Raw genomic sequence first — 21,876 nt, 5'->3', positions numbered from 1 at the left:
CCAAAAAGCGCGATGGGTGTATGGGTGTATGGGTGTAACTGCCTCTACGCCCACATTCGGAAATACAATGTAGGGTTCCACGAGTACGCAAGAGAGGAGTGTCTGTTGTTCTACAGCTCGTACAGCAAAAATGCGGGCGAGTTACCAGCTTTAACGGAAAAAATTCGTTGTTTGCTCGAAACCCTGTTGCAGTTTTATTAATTCTAGTTCGCTTGGCATTTTGTGATGTGTCAATATTGTTGCTGGTGGTTTTCGTGGTTTTGATGCAATTAATTGTGGAATTCATTTCAAGCGTAAATTTAATAAAAATAAACACTGCTTAAATAAATACCATTTTAACATTTTAATTGCTTCAGTCCAGCACAGGTGATGCCTTTCTTAATTGATATAATAAATATTAAAGCAAACAGATGGAGTGCCTTCATTTGATAAATAAAGCAAAAATTGATTTAAATTCATAAATTTTTAATATTAAATTTAAGCTTTAAATTTATTTTTCAGTAAGCAATAAAGATACTGCTTATTTCTTACTACTAAAGATTTCGTTGATTTTCATTCTATGGCTGATCATGTTAACTACAGTGTTCACCTCTTTTCTAAGGGTATAACCAATCTATCCGATTTCCTCTTCTAGCTTCTAAATAGTTTGTTTTTATTAAATTTTTTAAGGTATAATTGGATGAGATTTGATGTGTAGTATATATCTCACACATAAAAAGTGATATCCAGAACAGTTGAGAAATTAACTGGTGGTGTAGGCCTGGGCTGTCCAAGCCAGATGAGATCGCGGGCCAATACAAATCATTGGACAAATTGGAGGGCCGCAGAAACAAATACATACATTCATAGCTGTTTTCGACAAAAATAAAAATACGGTTATATTGTTAAATTAAGTTTTATTAATTTATCAATTTAAATTCATTTATTTGGTATACCTTTAAAATAAAATAATGTAGTTTTACCAGTAATCCAAAACAAAATTTGCGTAATTGTAGTAGATTAAAAACATGTCGCGAGGCGCACAAACATTACCCGCGGGCTGCATGTGACCCGCGGACCGTACTTTGAACAGCCCTGGTATAGACAATCAGATTTGATATATTTGTACTATTTTAGTTTTGTTTTTTTGGTTGACATTTTGGTTTAAACTAAAAAATTTAATTGGATAACGTTTCTGGTAAATATACTACTGCAACTTTATTAAAGCTTAAGTTCTTTTGCAACTAGTTATTGTACTTTTGATCACATTAGTTCGAAATATCTTTGAGATATAATAGTTTCAGGCGAGATGAGACCACAAATATAAAGAAGATTAAATAAGAGGCAATTTATTTGGGATGTAATAGTTTAAGGCGAGTTGAAACCACAAATATTTAGAAGTATAAATAAGAGGGTTATTAATGAAGTCATTTAATACGCTTTATAACTGTGTAAAATTGTCTGCAATAGCTATAATAAGGAACTTAAGGCATTGGAACTCTATATATCAATAGCTTCCATGCCGTCTTAATTTAGCTCCTTTTTATTACTTTTTCCACACATATTTCTATCATCTGGCAATAAGTAATTTATTAAGCATACACGCTTAATATTAATGCAAATTAAAGATAGCACAAAATTATTTACAGTGTACTTATTGCCATGTACTTCAGTCGGAGTACCTTTGAAAATACCATAAAAATAATTTCAGAAAATCAGTAAAATTTTTCATAAGCACGTGCAGGCCAATAAGTGCATTCTTAATGTTGGGCAGCGAGAAGGCTTGGAATCGGTTTGGAGTCGACTTGCAGTTGACTTGAAGTTGGTATAGCGCAGCGGGTAATTCTCAAATAACAAATCATGCAAATTTCATTCATGCAGTCACAAAGTCCGTGCGAATTTACGACCAGCTGAGCGGACGAGATGAAGTGCTGCCTTTATTCGCAGTGTCAAATCAACTTTGTTCACCGTAAAAATGTGGCCAAACGTACTTCATGCAAATTTTCTGCAAGGAAGAAAACTGAAAATAATACAGCAAATAAATTCAGTATTAAAATATAAAGAAAAATCTCATACACCGTCGGACAAAAAATTTCGAATTATATTAAAGGCTAAATAACATGAAAAGCTCATATCAGAAATGCATTTGTGCTCGCAAGTTCAGATGACGTGGCAATAATTCCATCAAGTTTCGAGTTTTACGGTCTCAAAATCAAATTTCATTAATCAATTCTGTATCTCAGCATCTCATGAGAAATTCGCTATTTTTATGATTTTTCCAGTTTTATCTCAGCTAAGAGCTTTGTTTGGGATTTGCTTTGCTTAAGCGTTAAATTCTCGTAATTTGTAATTTAAAGCAGTGCGAAATATGAAACGTGACAAGATCGCAATCGAATCTGCAAAGTATTTGCCAGATTGAAGTATAAATTGTGCATTGTGCAAAAATTTGTGTCAATTAACTAATAAAATATTTTTTTTTTGCTTAAAGACATAATAGTTCTGCAAAGTTATCTGCAATAATCTATTTTGGTTTGAAATTAGTTTAATTTTCACATTTCAATTGAAGTCGTAAGTAAGTAATTGGCAATTGAATCGAATTCAAATGGAGCTTTCTCCATTGCTCATGGGTTGAAGAAAATTAGCTGGTATGCCTTTAATTTGAAGGATTGAAAATTAAGTGAATTAGATTGATTTCAGTTTGTTTGAGTAGTTATTATAGGAATTAGATATCATAACTGATATCTAATTGCTAATCAATTACAAGACATAGTCAGGGGATTAACTGGACTATTAAAGCTGATTATCTGTTTAACGAATACAAACGAAATGACTGATACTCATAAACTCTATTATCTTACGATTAATTTTAAAATCTAGTACATTTAATAAAACTTGGATACCAATCATGTCACATCATTAAATCAATTTTAGTCAAGTGGTGATCAATTTTAAAACAATGCAATCAGTTAGATTTGACTTTTCAGAAGTTTAACTGCCTTTCACATACATATGTACCTATATAACATAGAAGATATGATGCATATTATACTTCATATAATGTGTGATTTACATGTCTATGCACATATAAAGTAATATACATGTGTTTAGAATGTAGAGTATATAGATTATATTGATTTCAAATATCTCAAAAATAACTTTTTAAACTCTTAGAAGACTTAAAAGACAAAGTGAGTTGTAAGAAGACCCAAAAGATATAGAAAGAAGACATGTTTGAGGTGTGAGAAGACCCAAAAGACAAAGGAAAAAGATATATTTGAGGTATAAGCTAAAGTTATTGTTTTATCAGGACCAAATAATATTGATTTTAAGTCTCAAAAACTAATGCTAAAGCCTTTGTTTTGCAATTTCGAGACTCGTTATGGACTTGCCATAAAATTTTCTAGTTACGTTTTTCAGTTTATCGGCAATCTTTGGCCACAATTTCTGGTGTTGATGCAAGTTTTGGACTTCTCTTACGTGTGTCGCCATCAAAGATAGTAAACTCTCTTTTAAACAAATTCCATATACAAAAAAGTCATTGCTTTTAAGAATCAGATTCAAACCACACACATACCTTTTCGGTTTAAATATTCCATTAACACGTTTACTTCAAACTTCTTATAAATGCAGAATAAATTGATACATAGAAATAAAATTTTGACTAGGTTCTTATAAATAATAATATAATAAAATATTGTCGAAATAATAGTTCTGCTCTTGAGGAGGAGATGGCATTTTGTGATCATATAGATAGTATGATGAAATTACAAGTCTTATATATTTCTATAAAAAGTTTTCAAATTCAAGAAAACAAAAACTCACACAAAAATGCTTCAAAATATACAAAAAGAAATAACCCACTATTTAGTATTCAATACTCAGTATATCATAGTATTGATTAAAATAGCAGTAATAACAGAGTTTGATTAACTTCCTCTGAATATGCGAAATTTGACCTAAAATTTAAAATTGTAAATTAATAATCTTATCCAATCTATTTGATCTGAATCAATTAGTTTTCCATAGAGGTCTAAGCTGTTTCCGTTTCAGATCAACATTATTAATTATGATAATTAATTTGACTTCAAGTTCCAATTGAAACTCATAATAAACCAGCCATATTTGTAAAAACAAGCAGACCCTAAGACAAATTATTCTTGGCGACAACGAAATGCATCAATTTAAAAACGTGTATTTCAACTGCTGTCAATACTTTGATTATCTTAATAAACCAGCCATAATCTAGTTGGTCACAAAGGTTTGAGGCAGGTTAGGAGATTTCAGTGGCTAATGCCAACCAGTCAACTGACTTGGCTTAAGAACTCAATTTTCAGCTAATACTTTCATATTCTGGTTGCACTGCTGAGCTGAAGATTAAGCACGTATCCAGTAGTTAGATTGGTTTTATCTGTACAAATATTTAAATGAAAGATCATTAAGGCTATTTGAAGTTGACAAATTACACAAGATTAGAGTTTGGCTGTTAATGAGCTACTAAGCTGTGCCGTGTTAATATAAGGAGAAAAATACATTTTTCTTTAATTTGAATTTTTGTAACAAATGACTTAATTAAATTTAATGGCATTTCTCAGAGTAACGAAATTATTTTCCTCTTTATTCTTAATTAAAAGTTTAAGTCTTTAAAAGCCGTTAAAATTCCTCTTTTAGCGAACTTTTTATTGCAGAATTATTTCACATATCTGCCAACAACATATACCATAAGAAACGTCACATGATTCCTGTCCTCATGATTGCTCAGCTCATTTGCTCCTTACAAGCGACAGGTGGCTCATAAAGTTTTGTCTTGGAATTCCACCTTCGAGACTAGTTTGTCTCAGGTTTTATCGTTGTGACTGTTTTCTTCTGCTTGCTTTTCTGTACCCGTAGGTACACCAATTGCAGGAAGTTTATCTGGTATGCGTAGCCAATGCTTGCACTCTCGTGTTTTTGTATGTATAAACATATGCATTTCAACTACAATCCCATGTGTGTCAGAACCTGAGTTTTTATTGTTTTACAAGGATAAGCTACTCATTTCCTACTAACTACTTTAGTGGTTTTTGCCATAAGACAATTTCATTTAGGAACATATACGGTTAGATACATATGTTGGGTAGAGGTTAGGTTTCAGTGAACATGCACAAATGTCGTAAATGATTTTTGTTTTGTCAATAAAAATGCAGTTGAAATTTTTATGACAAGAATATTACCAGATACACCCACAAACTACAAATTAAACGTTTTGTGTAGGTATATGAAAGTTTTGAATACTTCTTTTTATAAATTTTATTCTGTTGTAGTGGTAAATAAAGCAATTTAAAAAAAATCGATTGCATTTTCTTCATTTTTGTTTCGAGGCGATTTTTGTGTAAGGAGTCATAAAGAATAGTTTGTGGGTTTAGAGTTTGATAAACACTTTCACACAATTTTGATGTTAAGACCTTGTTTCTAGATGTTTAATTGATTGTTTGAGTAAGCAATTCAATTAAGTCCACTTCATGAAGTTTAAGAATCTCTGCAAGTTAGCTTTTGCTAACTCTCCCAAAACAGCGAGGAGCGGTGTTCTGCTGAGTTGCCTCTATATTTCCAAAGAATAGGGCATAAGCAGACGAAGTGAAAATTAATTTTCTTTCTTTCTGGCTAATTCCAGCTATAACAGTTAATATTATTAGCGGATACCATTTTACTACTTGCTCTTTAATAAGCGAGAAATCAGTAGTGAGTGAAAAACATTCGTTCTATTACTTCTTATCAGCAAAAGATATCTTCTGCCAAAGATTATATCTAGTAAAATCTTGTCACCTATACTCAGCTTTTTAAGATCTACAAGTACTTATCACACGTCACATATTTTTCTTGACAGTTCATCAGCTAGTATCATAAATATTCTAATGTTCCGAGACCTAGCAAAGAAAACCATTGTGTAATTCGTTTATAGTGGTTGGGTACTCGTTGTTTATTTCCAATAAGGAAAAGCTTAGATTAACTGTATTCAGCAATGTAGTAATGTAGCAATGTATACTCGTCGATTAGTACTTAAAATAAGTTCTTAGCTGGGAACACTTCTTTATGGGAATCGCTGGAAGGGTATGGGATATGCATATACATTTTGTTTTGAATATATGTTTACGTTGTTTAAAAAATAGCTTGTAGATGTTTAGTTTACCCGAATATATGTTTGTACCATACAAAAAAAAATTCAATAGTCTTTAACTTTCTCAAGAGAAGAATTGTGATGAAATTCCAGTTTTATATCGTTGGCCTCGGGATGATATAACCAATTTTGTCGAAAACTTTATGCGTTGGTATTATTAATAGACATCTATTGCTATTGGTTGTGATGACCTGATTCAAAGTTTGGCTTACAATCTGCTATTCGCTATAATAACCTGCTATCGGTAGAATGACTACCTTTAGTAAGGAAGTATCCAACAAGCCTTATGAATTGCATAATTTTCTTTCTCAAAATCATTAGACCCTACTGAATTAACATTAATGATGGAAAGGTAGTCATTTTTTAATATAGTTTTATTCGAACCATGTACATCGGGATGATAAGGGAAAGGGTGTTTGAACTAACTTGATATCCGTAACTGCTATTGTATTTGTTGACCTTTGTGAGCCACCCATTTTGTAGTTCATCATAGAGGCATTCTTAACAAAACTTCAATAAATTAGTAAAAACAGATAACGAGGAAAATGATTTAAAAGATGTTAAAGGATCATTTAAAAAAGGATCATAAAAAAACAAATTCTTTATAAAGTCTTTAACTTTCTTTTAGATAGAAAAAAAAAATCTTTTTAACTCTTAACCTTTTTCAAAATTCCCTACATTTTTCATACAATTACAGCTGTCATATTGTAAACCTAAACTAAAAATACGATTTCCAATAGTTAGTGCCCATATTAAATAGTTCAAAATATTATATTTTTAGTTATATTACAAGAAGTACAACTGCTTAAGAAAGATAAATGAAGCATTGAAAATTTGCATAAGCCGTGATATTTTCCCAGTCGAAAGAAGTCAAAAGAAGTACTGAAATGCGGTGAATGTGAAGTCGCTACTTCATTTACTGATCTTCCGCGTATCTCAAATCGGAGCAGCCTTGCTCGTACAATAAGAAAATCTCGTTACAAATTGCATCCGCGTTAGGTGCAAGCAACAGTGTTGATCAATTAATGTTGTTACATGTTTTATCTTTTTCCTCCAAATTAATCTACAAGTTGAAAATACTAAGTAAGTGGAGAAATTAAACAAATTATGTATGCGGCATCAAAGTTGCAATTTAACAAGAGATGTTGCATGTTCGAAAAAAATATTTGCATGTTTGCCTTTCTGGAAATAACATTTTTTCGTTCAATGTTTTTCCATATTTGAATTATAAAATATTTATTAGAAAAATGTGTATGACTTAAATGGATGGAGTCACCAAATCGAAAGAATTTTAATGTGTTTGTAGAATAGAATATATATATACGTGGTCATAATATTTATATCAATCACTTAAATATAGTACCATAAAGACTTAGAGTATATTATATTATTAATAGTTTCCATTATATATTTGTATAGATTTTTTAAACTACGTTAAACAAGTAAAATAAAATATTGTTCGCACCTTTCTTATAGAAAGCAGTTACAGTGGGGAAATTTTATATTATTTAATAAAATCCATGGGTTCGATCCTCCATTATAGATAAGGAGCCACAGCAAACTATGCAGTAACAAACAAATTTAATTATCACTTTAATTATCAGAATATATAATGATAATGTTACTTAAGTGTGAAGCTAAATGCGAAAAAAAAAACATTAAGTAATTTATTAGGAAAAATTTTGTTTTTTAATATCATGTTAAATCTAAATTCAAAATGTTAAATTATATCTAAATATTTTATATATTATATGTTTGTAGAAACAAATTTATTTAGTGTATACTAAACTTCTTCTTCTTCTTTTTTGAACCAAGATCTTCCATTAAGAACCAAGATCTTGTGAGCAATATAACTTCATTAATTGTACGTGCATGTGTAATCGCAATTTACTGATCTAATCTCACTCCGCCATCCTATTTCTTACGTGGTCACCCTCTTTTATGTGTCTCCAGAACTTCAAATTCTAGAATATTTTGTTGTTTAAATTTGATTGTGATTTAGCCATTTTAACATTTATTTTTTATTAAATGAGTTTTATCATCTTTCATCTTCTTATATAGGTCGACTTAACCTATGTATATAATGATTATGGCATTTTCTATAAATACATTTCTCATGAACTGATTTGATAACACTAAGCCTTCTTGCTTGATTTTTCAAAATTTTTATTTATTTTTCATTATCATATATGATTACCGGTGACATTATATCTCATCCTGGCTATTGGATTTGATTTTTGGGTATTCACATATGGTTCTTGTATTGTATCTCCTGTGGCTGCTTCATTTTTAATATAAAAGTTAATGCGGTATTGTATGTTCAATCAATAATATAATATTCTAATTCATTTTTAGATATGTTAATATGACTTAAGTTTATTTGCTATGTATCCACTGTATCGCATCGCATTAACATTCATTACAAGTGTTGCCCACACATCAAACCGCTGATTACTATAATTTTTACCTTTTGGTATTTAAGTTTATGTTCTTCACAACAAATCGTGTTGAAGTATTTCACAACAAGTGTTTTCTGACCATTCTCGACACTTCTTCTTTTATATGAATTTTTCCAGATTTTTATAGGCAGTTACTTTGATGTTAACACCGCCGTTTTTATTCTTGCTCCTCAAGCTTCAAAGACAAGAGTAAGTCAAGTGGTTTCACGCAGAAGCACACACAAATCGTGTCTAATCTACTTCTTCAAATGATCGTGAATTCTGATGAAACAAAATAGAGTCAAGATAATTAAGGAAAAAAGTGGTCTGCTGCTGTATGACAAGTGTTGTTAGCCAAAAACTAAGTTTCCTACTAGTAAAAACGGTTCATTAGTCAAAATGAAGAGCATTGGTTTGAGGAAATTCCAGTAAACGCTTAATTTAAAAGAGTCAGTCATATATGATGAAAGACTAAGTGGAGTTATTATATGATGTTATTGTGTTGCAGAAAGAATTAAAAATTGTTATAATATTTATGGTATATAATATATAGAATAGTGGAAAGTAATAAACTAGAAACAAAAATTTTATTTTTAATTAATAACAGGTACTACTTAAACTACTTATCTGATTACAAATTGGACGAAATATATATCAATGAGGTACTTCAACCTATCCCTGACTATGTGATTATTATTGACAGGAGTCTGTATTTTAGCAAGGTTTAAGTTTACCTTTTGGTTTACCTTTTAATGACATTTTTCGGTGTTGTAGCTTTGGGTATAAAAAGCGCCAATTTATTTATGTGTTAGTGCACATTATTGCTAGGAACATATTCAAAATCTTTGGGACCTTTTTTTGGACAGAGCAATAACCGTAAAAATTAATAATGTTAGTTAAGTTTACAGATTAATCAGTTTGATTATCTTTAATTCAATGGAAGAAACGCGACTTTTTCAACGGATGCTGTTCCTGCTCTAGATGCTTTGAATGGAGATGGCGTACGGAGAGTGTTTTAACCAAGGTATCACAAGGCTGAGTTTTCTTGCACTATAATGTATTGGTTTTCGAACAAAGAATTGCCACTGGGAGTTAAACTTCAAGCGTAGACTGGATGGATCAGTAATTCGAATCACATTTTTCATATTTTTCAATTAAACGATGGAGTTTACATATATCTTTATGGTGAAGTTTTGAAAATATAATACTGCTGACTAATTTTGTGACAGGTAAATAGAAATTGATTTAATATTTCTTCAGCAGCATGATTAAGAACGATATTGCCTAACTTTAGAATCTCTCATTTAATTCACAGTAATACGTTGGTGGTGTCTCATTTAATATCGGTTGTTGTAGGGCAATATAATACATAACAGCATGTAGATAAGCTATCCCAACAAAAAAACTATAGATCGTGTTCACCGGTAATCGCGGAAGAGACCCCGAAATAACTATTGTATCAATATTAAGGCTTATCTAGACATCAGTATGTATACCTACGACCATTTTTTAACTTATTCTACACTCATCATTGTATCTTATCATTGTAACACAATCTAAGTTCATTCTAAATCTACAAGAAATATAGAATGAAAACAGCTTATTATCTAAGTAAGGAAAATTTGATCATCCTTCCACTTCATCGAACTACCTATACTTCTAACTGCTGAAAGTGAAATAATTTATGTGATTTAATAGAAATAAAATTGTGTGAATTGATGTATCATAAACGACAAATTTTTTTTATCTCTAATGGAAGCGATTATTATATTTATAATTAATTGTTTCAAATTATAAATTGCAGTAAGTGATTAAAGCTCTTAGGTAATTTGAAAAAATCAATTTTCTAGTACTTAGCAAAAATTGTTTGTTAAGTTCAAGCGCTTGTTTCCTAACAGGCCAAGTAATTTATTTTTATTCTGTGTCTAAAATTAATAATCTTACCAACAATCAAATACTCTACTATATTATTATTTTACGCATTTTTTTCCTATTTTAATAGTATTATTTAAAAATGATGTTGCTGATCTCGCTTCTATCCGCATATACAGTCCATTAATTTTATGTTGATTGACGTTATTAACTTTTCTTTGCATTCAATTTGATTAATATTTTGTGTTTAACAGTTTGTTTGATTATAAATCGAATTGATTTCTTCAAAGCGTAGCTCACAAAGTAAATGCGAATAGATTTGCGCTTTTCCTTTAAAAATTTTGCTAATCATAATAAAACGGTACTCGTCCGTCAGTTTCTTCGGGTACTCAGACGTCAGTTTGATTCTTGCAATATATGAAAGCTGACTTAGAGTGACGCAGTATGAATCAGCGCCTGCTTCTAAGAGTCGAGTTTGTCTTTCATCAAATGGCTTGAGGCTACATTTGCCGAGTGCTGAGCTGAAGTAACTATTTGCAGCTCTTAAGATTATAAAAATTTAAAAATATTTTTATGGAAATTGTTGCTATATTGTTTAATTAAACTGTTAAGTATACATGTATCTGATTTATATTTTTTCTGTTCTTTTTTATGAATTCTATGAAATGTTTTTAATAATTTTGTATATATTTTATTGCTACAATTTCCTATAGAACTCATTGTACGTAGGTGTAATTAATAAATTCTATAGATTGTGGTATACCTATACCTATTTGTTAATATATTGGTAATATTTAAAGGTAATCAGGAGAGCACGGGTTACTTAATTTGGTCATAAAGTAAAAGTATGAGTTACTTAAATCGATCATAGAAGAGAATTAAAGAATGGCTTGGTGTTAGAAGGTAAAGAATATTTTGCTAAAAGAGTCTACAATAGCAATGAGTTCTTGAAATCGTTCGTAAATTAAAGACAAACTATATAGAATATGATATACAAATGATTCCGTGTGCAATATTTCTCTGTTACACACAGTTTTTGTCATAAATGTGCTTATAGTTATAGTGGTAGGTATAGTGGTGATCTTAGAAATCTAATTAGAGCTTTCAGTTCATTAAGCCACGATAAAAAGTAATCTCAGAATTTACTAAGTGATATTTTTTTTTATATACTTTCATTTAAATACCCAGTTCTTCTGAAATTACTTTTATATGTACTTACTATAATATATAATATATTTGCATATTACAAGTTAATACAATTATTTAAAAAAAATTAAAGTAGTATTTAATGTTAATAAATATTTATACTCTTATATAAATATTATCTACGCATTAAACTAGCACGCATGGGAAATTGGAAAATAAGATGAGAAAAGCATGTTCATTTAAATTAAAAAATGGCTTGAAAATAAAAGAAAAAAGATGTTCAATCTATTATTTTGTGTAAACAACACGCAACTTGAACAGAATTGCTTAAATGGTCGTGAATGAAATTTAATGTATCTTCGAATGAAAGCTGCGACTCAAGCTAAGATACAAGTTCAATGGCGTGCGCGCACACGAAAATAATTATATTCAACTTTAATTTAAAAAAAAAAATTAAGCATGAAGGAAGCAATAAATTAATTTGCTTAATTAATAGGCTTGCTTCATCTATTAAACTATATTTGAGTATATTATAGTTAATATGATTTATTTAAAAATTTTTTTTAAAAGTTTGAAACTATTAAATAAAACAAAAACTTAATTAATAACCAATCAAAATTTTTACAAAGTGAATAGATGAGAAGCTTTCTCGTTTTAATGTATAAAACAATCAAAATTTTTACCAAAGTGGCGCCTTGCGTTACTTGAACTTAAAAAAAGTCTCTGCTGCTCCTAAAATCAATCAAAATATATAACAAAAGGCGACTATAAGCTACTTGGACAGAAGAGGGAATCGGCCAACACAAAGACCCATCAGAGTTATACGATCATCTTCAAAGCAAAATACATCGAGCAAGCAAGCCCTGCAATATTATTATGCCAGGACTTGTTGAATCCTCTACGCATTTTTCGTGGGCTGTTTTGGTATTTTCCCAAATGCGTCCCTTGAAATGCTAATACTAATATAGTTTACATAAATATCTTATAAATAAAATAAGCAATATAAAATGTCATAAAAGATAAGTAGGGAGCATCAACGATCACTGTTGAGATTTTTTATCAAAAATCCTGCACAACAATCGGTATGTGCCATCGCAGAACACTCAAATGTATGATTTTAAAACAGTTGAAAAACACACGCTGGGTAATAGTAGATTCGAATTAGATCGCACTTTAAAATAATACAATACAGTGCTACCAACATACAATAAATGAATACTTTTTATATGGAATGTGTAATAAATTTCTTGAAGAAACTTGCAATTTTATTATAAGATATTGGACACTGAAATCCGCAGAAACCATCATTTCTATATTATAAGTTGAATGTTAATACCAATCGATTTTTAAAAACGTCATGTCATCCACAAAGCTATAAAATTTTATTTATCAAGAGTGAGTTTAGGAAAAGTCTGGATTTTCTATGTACGAGTGCTAGTGAAGTCGATACATACATAAATAATAATCTTTCTTAAACTGGTAAGTATTATGTACGTATGCTGAATTTATTTCCCTAATATTAATTTAAAAAATAACAGAATATATAACACACCTAGTTTAGATATATTTAAATTTTTTAATATTAAATGAATGTTAATAATGATATTTAATAATATTACAATAATAATAAAGAACTATATTTTTTATATAAAATTTTTATATTTTGTTGGTATATCAAATTAGTTGTTGAATTCTAAAAACAGACTTCACTGGTTTACGTAATTTTGCATCTTAGCTGATAGCCCTGTATAAATTCTAAAAACTGAAGACAAATTGTGGAATGCTGCATGATGCATGCAACATGTTGTTTGCTGCTTGTTGCTTGTTATATGCCTTATGTTGCATATTTTTCATTGTTGCTGCTTTCCTGTTTGCATTAATTTGTCTTCCGCGGCGGTCAAGCGCTCATTTACATGTGAATAACAGGATGTATGACACGCTTATTGAAGACAAAGTCGACAAAATTCATTTCGAATAAAATCCCAATTTCTTATGCTTCAGGTTATATTTCCATTTTTAAATGGAGACATCTTGTCCTCTTAGAAGTTATACGACGAAGCAGCTGCAGTCTTAAAATTTATGCTTATGCATACATTTTCATATAAATTTGAAAAAAAAAAAATAAAATCATTATATATAAAAATACTTCAATTTTATCTGCACGTGTTGTGGCAAATAGGAACGGAATTCTAAAGACTTAAGCAACGAACTCGTTAGTCTTTAATGTTGTTGCTCCAATAAGCTATATTGATGTGCATTGTTAACCACTGAATGGAAATTATTTTTGTAGCTTGTAACACACTATATATATTAGTATAAAGAAGTAAAATATGTTTTAAATATTTATAAATCCATTAAGATATTTGTATAGATAATCCGAATTTTGCAGTCAAGCAAATAAATTATAGTCTATTTAATCGAAGAAAGATATTATGTATTCAGTAAATATGAATAATTATTTGTGATTTGTATGAAAACTTTTATTCCAATAAGTAATGATATTATAAAGCACAAAAAATATTAACAATAATTAGTTTATTACTACATTTTTACAAATAAATAAGTATTGTAAAACAATCAAATTGTAAAACACAAAATTAATATATATATATAGTGCCAGATTCATTGAGCAAAACTATTTTGAGCAGAAAACATGAACATTATTATACATATGAATTAAAGCATTTCTGTCAAAATTTTGATATTACTTTCCGGTTCATCAGTTACAAAAGTTAACAATATATTATTCTAAATGCGAACTAAAAAGTTTGAAAAAATAGGAACACATCTTATTCCATTAATATCATCCAAAACCAATATGGACCATCGATATTGTAGATGATTTAAATATAATGCTTGTATACAATTGTAGACCTAACACTAAAGACAAAGAAAAATGGAAAGCATTCATTTTGAAAGTTCCATTATACCAAGAACTAGAATGGTAAGAAAGTAAAAGAATATAACTTACTCTTATAATAAGAATTATAAAAATTAAAAGTAGAATTCATAGAAGAATTATTTTGATTCTTGATATTTATCACTTTTTGAGTACGATTATATAGTTCTGTACCTATAAGCTTTTAAGTCATCTAAAAAAAATATTTTGTGATTAATTAATCCTTTTACTTTTATTTTCTTTTACTTTCGATTTTATTATACGACTATCTTGTAAAAAGTGTATTATCTAAACTGAGTACCTTTTCAGGCAACAGCTTTAATTAAATTTCATCGATAAAGATTTATATTGTCTCATAAAAGTTACTAAGCCGAAGTAGTCGCATTAAACTGTCTTCCTTATGTCATTAAGAACTTTTATATAAAGTAGACATTTGAAAAGTAACATATATGACTAATCTCTTCTTACTTCAATGATAAACATTTAATTGATGAGAAGGGTATATAAGTCTTATAAGCTGAACTTCGTAATTGTCCTATTTGATATATAAGCGATTTAAATTCTTGAAATAAAATTTAATTAAGCAATAATTTAAGTTGAATTTAATTAAAAAGTCTAACAAAAATACATACTTAATTTAAATATAATTTAAATCTGCATATTTGCTATTAAACAGCCATTAAACAACTGTATTGTCTTCTAAATAACTAAACAAAAACAATGTTTCTTATTCTTATTACCGAATACTTAAACCGAAGGATCATATCTAAAAAATTACCAATAGTAGTGCGACTAAATACAAGTCCATTAAAGGGTTGAGAACCACTTTTTGTAAATAATATAATCATATTTCAGAAATCGAACAGGAACTATGAATACAAAGCAATTTACCGTTTAGGAAAACTACTCTAGATATATAACATAGTATTTCCAATATGGAATATAAATAATATAAATTATTAATTATTATTATCTTAAACGTGCACTAAGTAAGTTATGAGTATATTTTCGGATCAGTTGTATTATTCAAGTATATTAGGGTTCCTACTATTTATGAGAAATATTATATACCCTGATTCAGGTGGTCTATTTTGTTGCCTAATATTTCCAATAACTTTTTGATTAAACTTATTGATATATAGAAAATTATAAAGTGTTCATTTTATTTTTTTAAAATAATTTTTAAATTACTTCTGACTCAACTTTTTTGGCTTTTCAATAGCCAACTGACCCAAAGCTATACTTGATTTGTGTGTTCGAACTTAATTTAGTTTTCTTAATTTACTGTGAAAGTTCATTAACAAATTTACTTGCTGTGGTTTATTAAAACGAAATCATATACCAGCTACAGAATAATTGAATTAATTAATTACATTTTTATTTTTAATTGTTAAATTTCAATACTATTCTTTTATAGACGCATTATTCATTGCATAATTTTTTTAATCTTTCTTGTGTATGGAACGTAATCTAGGAACATAATATGGAGAAAGTCATGCTAATGTTACCCCACGATTCGCTGTTGTTATTTAATACTGTTCGAAATACCTCTCTATGAAAACAATAGTTTATATTAAGAATTAAGTTTCTTTCATCAAAACGGACGTTAAAAATCAATTTTCTACATTCATATAATAAAAACTTATTCCTAGTTGCGTAATATAGTTTCATTAAGACCTCATAGCAATCTTCATTTCAACGTTAATTACTTTAATAAAATAAAATAATCAAATATTGATTTTATAGTTTTTGAAATAAACTTGTCTGGAGCAATAATTCTTAAAATAGAGGTAATTATTTAAATTTTGCTAATCAAATAAATTTTGAGTGAAGTGGAACAGGTAATTTATTATCAAGAACAGGACAGAAATATTTTAGGCTCCGGTAATGATTTATGTTCTTCATAAAGTATTAATCAATTTTGAATAAATTTCAATAAAATCCAGTAAAGAATATTTATAGCGTAAATGAAGTCGACCAGCATTACTTACGCGACCAACCGCATTCAACGAACTAATAATGAATCACTAGAAGTTTAGTTTGCATCTAACGAAGAAAATAGTTTATAATGATATTAAATCATTTTTGCATTTTGAATAACTTGTTTTCAAATCTAGTGAAGTTCTTGTACATCACTAAATGCGAAATAGGTCAATGCTTGGAAGCGCTATAATTATATTCAATTAGGAAATTACTTATCTCTTTTTTAAGTTTAGTAATAAAAATGAAAACTAACAAAAATTAGAACAAATATTTGCAATGAGGTATAACATTAAATGCAGAGTTAAGGTCATTTGCATATTTTTATTGCATTAATTTCATTGCAGATTCAAGCAACTATTAAACCCACCAAGCTACTTACCAGGCCAACCACTGGCTTGCGAAAGTACCGACTTTTCACGCGTTCGAGTGTTCCAAGGTAATAATCCAACGAGCTTTAGCGCTACTCTGCCTTGAGTTTCTTAGATGTTCGAGTCACACGTTGTGAAATAAGACAATTTCAACAGATTTTAAATGATTTTAAGAAAGTTATCAATGGTTTAATGGTCACGTTAAAAAGGAAAACTTGTTCCAATGGCCAATAGACAAGTTCACTTACTCGTCTCTTGACGATCTGTTTTTGTTTGCAAATTGTTAAATGTTGAATTTAGTTAAAGCAGCAAATGAGCTGCAGCATCATATCTGCATATCTGAATTTATTATAAAATAAAATCAACAACTGTGGAATGTCCATTGAAGTGGAACGTAAGCGCTAAGCAACTACTGCAATTAAGCGTTGCATTAACTTTGGAAAATTTATGATTAAACAGTTTAGCAAGTTGCTTAATTGAGTTGTTATTTATTTTATGAAACCAAGCAAATCTCACTTCAAAAATACCATTTTGCCAATATAAACAAAAATATTTGTTTTTAAAGTCTTCCATTAGTATGATCTTGATGGCACATAGTGATGCTGTGATTTCTCGATATTCAAGGATAAATAAAATAAAAAAAATATATTTCTGAATTTAATTAATTTTACAAAATGTCTGCAAATCAGTCGATGAAGTTTATACCATAAGTGTCATACAACACAAAAAAAACAAACGTACAAACTTGTTCCCCATAACCATCACTGCAGAAGTTGTGGAAGCCCGCAGGAAAAAGAAACAATAATACATTTCCTCTGTGAATGCCCGGCTTTAGCGTCCAGAAGATATAGGTTCTTAGGAAAATACTTTTGTGATAGTTTATCAGACTACTCAACGGTGAAGATAAAAGACCTATTAAGTTACCTAAATTCGACGGGATGGATTTAGTCTCTACTCTTCTATACTAGGGTTCTTGAGAGGAATGTGATAAGAAAACGGCGAATAATCGCTAATTGAGGTACATTTGAAGTTATCTAATGGCCTGCCACTGCAACCAACCAACCAAAACTTGTTCCCAAAGCTCACAACTATTTAAACACATTACCATAATCCACATATTCTGTATTGACAGCTGAAAATTATTTAAACATTTTGAATTGAAATCCAATTTTACAATTATGCCTCGAGAGAGACAATTCATTTTTAATTCCTGACGTGCGTTGGTGTTACTTAATAGATTAACATTAGAAGAAATTCCGCAAGAGATTGGCATGTTTAATTCAATTTTCTGATATATCAGAATTCTTCGTATACGCATAATTATTTTTAACTCAAAAGTGAAAGAATTTACAACATTTCGACAAAGGGTATCAAACGGCTTGATCGCTGTCAAATTGTTATTCTGCTGGCAACGGCATAGAATGGCGTTTCAATGGAAACGTAATATGATTGTGATATTTTTGATATAAACGTATGATATGTAAATTTGTAATAAGTGAAGGCTTGAATAGTTGAAATTAAAATTATGACAAAATTGATTTTGTTTTTGATTTTTTTGACTTTGTGTAATATATGAGTTGCGTTTTCTATTATTTATTTGTTTCTTAAATTAATTTACATCAGCTTAAAAAAATTTGTTCATATAATAACACCAATAATATTAATTCCAAAAAGTTGTAACGTATCTTGTTAGATACACTGAAGAAAAAACATAGAAGCAAAGCTTTAAAAATTTCTTATTAGAACTCAAAAATGGACGCAAACAGTTCAATTTCAATTTACTTTTGAAAATAAAATACATATTGAAATCTGTCTGAAGCTATAGAATACAGTTGTGGGGTACAACTGGTCATTAGAATTCATAATTATACAAACTTAACAACCCAAAATATAAAATTTATTGATTGATGCACCATGGTCCATTAGGAACAGAACCATACAGAAAGATAATAATATATCGACTGTGCCGGAGAAAGTTAGAAGGCACTCCATAGTACCAATAATGACAGAGTTATCATCTTAATACGCTTACAGTAACTATATCGACCATAGAAACTGATAAAAGTGGAAGTTCAAAAAGGTATTACGTTTAAAGCTTACCTGTCTAATTAAAACAATATATTTTATGTAATAAAGATTACAATAAAGATTAGAATAAGACTTATTTGATATAGTGTTTTGTATGACTAAATATTTTTCTCCTTTGACAACTAATACCTCGTTAAACATTGGAAGTAGAAACATGTAGAGTTTTCTTTCTTTTTTATAGCAAAAAACTATTTTTACAAATTAAATCAATTTGAAATAAAACACCCTGTATACCCTTAAATAAATAAAAACACTATTATGGTACTTTGCATCTAGTTAAACATGGAATTATTAATATTACGTACCTTTACGATTTTTTTTTTGATTCTCAAATCAATGAGTTCTTTGCCAAAGCTAAACAAACTTTTTCAATGTGCCATTTAACAGCACCAAAAATAAAAATTGAAATAAAAATTAATAAGAGGACGTGTATATAAATTCGCTGAGTTAGTTTAGACCGTTGAAAATTTTAATAACATGTTAATCTTCTTATATATTTGATTTGATTGGGGTACATGACGAATATTCTTATATGGTGAATTTAATTTGGTTATGCGTATATTAAACGGATGCTTGAAACTTAGATATTTCATATACATACTTCATATTTAACATTTCATAACCATATTCCGAATTAAAGTATTAACTATATATATATATATATATATTATTTTTTTCAAGAATCTTTAAAGGTTTTTAAAGTCGGTTTCAGATAGTTTTTGGTGTTTCTCGAGTACACTAATCAAAAATTTTAAATATGTTTATTGTAAGGTTAGCCATTTATACAAGACTGCTTTAAAATTTTTTCTGTTTTTATGCATGCCTGACTATCAAGCAATGGCCGATATAGACGATTTCGGTTCTACTCAACTTGAATAAGTTTCTAGTATCACATTTGTTTAGTCTTCGTGGAGTTTGTCTAATTGCACCAAATCGTTTATGTTCATTTTAGCAAAGGTTCATAGGTGTACCGGTATTGATTGATTTATGATTACTCAGATATGTATGACGTATTTCATAGATGTGCTACCTTTTTGCGTGTCAATTAATATTATTGAACCATTGCAATGGTAGTCACTTTGTATGCGTTTACATATGATTTATATGGTATTGTTGCTATCGATCTTATAGGATTTTTAAATGTCATTTGCTGAATGTTATTTCAGTTCCTGAGCACATAATTCTACTAATCTAATTGATCCAATAGATTGATATTGGATCTAATTGTTGCATGTTATTTCAGTTCCTGATATAAGCAAACTGAAGCAGCGAACTTGAGTGCTGTCACTTTCATTTGAAATACATCGTCTAATAATCGTCTAATATTCTCTGTGCTACGTTAATATATTTCGGTGTGTATTTTAAACTGAATCTAGTTTCGCTTGGACTGGTTCACGTGAATATTATATTGACCGTGAAAGAATGTAAAGTTATTTTGCAATTTATCTAATTTCGTTATAGAGACTAAATAATCTTATCACATTTCGTTGACTTATGTGATCTATTGTGAAATATCTTATGCTTGCCTAGTGCTGACTATCTCTGACTATCGCACTATGGTTAATATTTTGCGATGTAGTTCAGTCTGAATGCTGTTTAGGAAGCATAGTCGATAGGTGCTAAGTCCTAAATATAACTTTCTTCAATGTTAAAAAGTACTAGTTCAGTGCTTTAGAAACACAAAGAAAAAGTTAGAAACATTTCTTCAATACATAAATATTTTTTATGTTAAAATTTATTAATATTTTTATATTTTATGTATGACTGGAAGTCATATATTGCCTTTAAGAGAATATATATAGAAAAATTATTATTGGCTTTAAACTGCTATGTACCCTTGTGTATTTTTCAAAGTCAATAATAAATATTTAAATTCAAATATGTATTAAGAAGAAACCCGATTGTCTACAACAACTTGAAAAAACTTGGCGCCTTTTTATTTGTTACTCTTTTCTTCATAACTGCTGGCTGCATGCCATGTTCTGGAAAGTTAGGCATGTCTATGCATATACTGCATTACTCGGCGGCATTTTTTGCAAAGAACACACCTACTTCACATGAAATATGTTACGTCTGCTCTGCTTACACATTTCCATATATCAATTTATACTCGTACATTCTGCATACGGGAACAACAAGTGCCTGTCATACATAGTTTATTTTAGTTTCTAGCAATAAGACTGCTAATGTATTTTTTAATTGAAAACATTGGTACATGTGAGATCACATAGACTAGGCAAAGGGAGAAGTTCGAGAAACTCGTTTCCAGCAATTTCAATTTGAGTATGAAGAGGAATGCCTACTTACATTTCTGTTATGTATAAAATTGGTGGGCAAGTAGCGCGACTTGAGGAAGTTATTTCATACAAACGTAAGGGTAGATGTACTTCAATGTGGATATTGTAGCTTTACCACAAAATATTGTAGTCTTCATATTAAACTACTTCAGTTTACATATTTCTTCTTTTTAGCTCAATATCAATAATTAAGAACACAGACATCAGCATGCAAACCAACTCGATTCAATTAGGCACGCATTTCGTTGCTACTGTGTCTACTGGTTGAGGCCAAGTTTGTTGGCATTTGCGGAAATGGTTCCGTACCTTGGATAGTGCCCAAATTATGTATCGAAACTGCTTTTTTCGTTTTTACCAAAAGCATATATTATATCTGATTATGGCACAATATTTTGCGTATTAGCATTTTGCAGATACAAAGGAAATCAAAATAAGTCTTATAAATTCTGAAAAGTGTATTTGAGAAATAACAGAAATCAACACAGAACCAAAATATAATTAAGAATAATGATACACTAATGCAGCACTCGCCCAGAAGCAAAAAAACTAACAGAATTTTTTGAGACGCGCACTTTTTCGTTGGTCCAGAGTGATTAAGAACACCTTTTTTTAGAGTTTTGTTTCTTGGGTTTGTTGGCCCTTTGGCTGACTA

At 29.5% G+C, this 21,876-nt stretch overlaps 1 protein-coding gene across 1 annotated transcript in view; it reads right to left on the bottom strand.

Moving 5' to 3' along the window:
• LOC119684458 (protein prickle) overlaps window positions 1-21,876 on the bottom strand; it is a 39,678-nt gene that overhangs the window by 12,980 nt on the left and 4,822 nt on the right. The window lies entirely within an intron of this gene.

The sequence above is a fragment of the Teleopsis dalmanni genome, chromosome 2 (assembly GCF_002237135.1).
Source record: "Teleopsis dalmanni isolate 2A chromosome 2, ASM223713v2, whole genome shotgun sequence".
Classification (NCBI taxonomy): Eukaryota; Metazoa; Arthropoda; class Insecta; order Diptera; family Diopsidae; genus Teleopsis; species Teleopsis dalmanni.
This window is presented reverse-complemented; position numbering and strand designations above follow the sequence as displayed.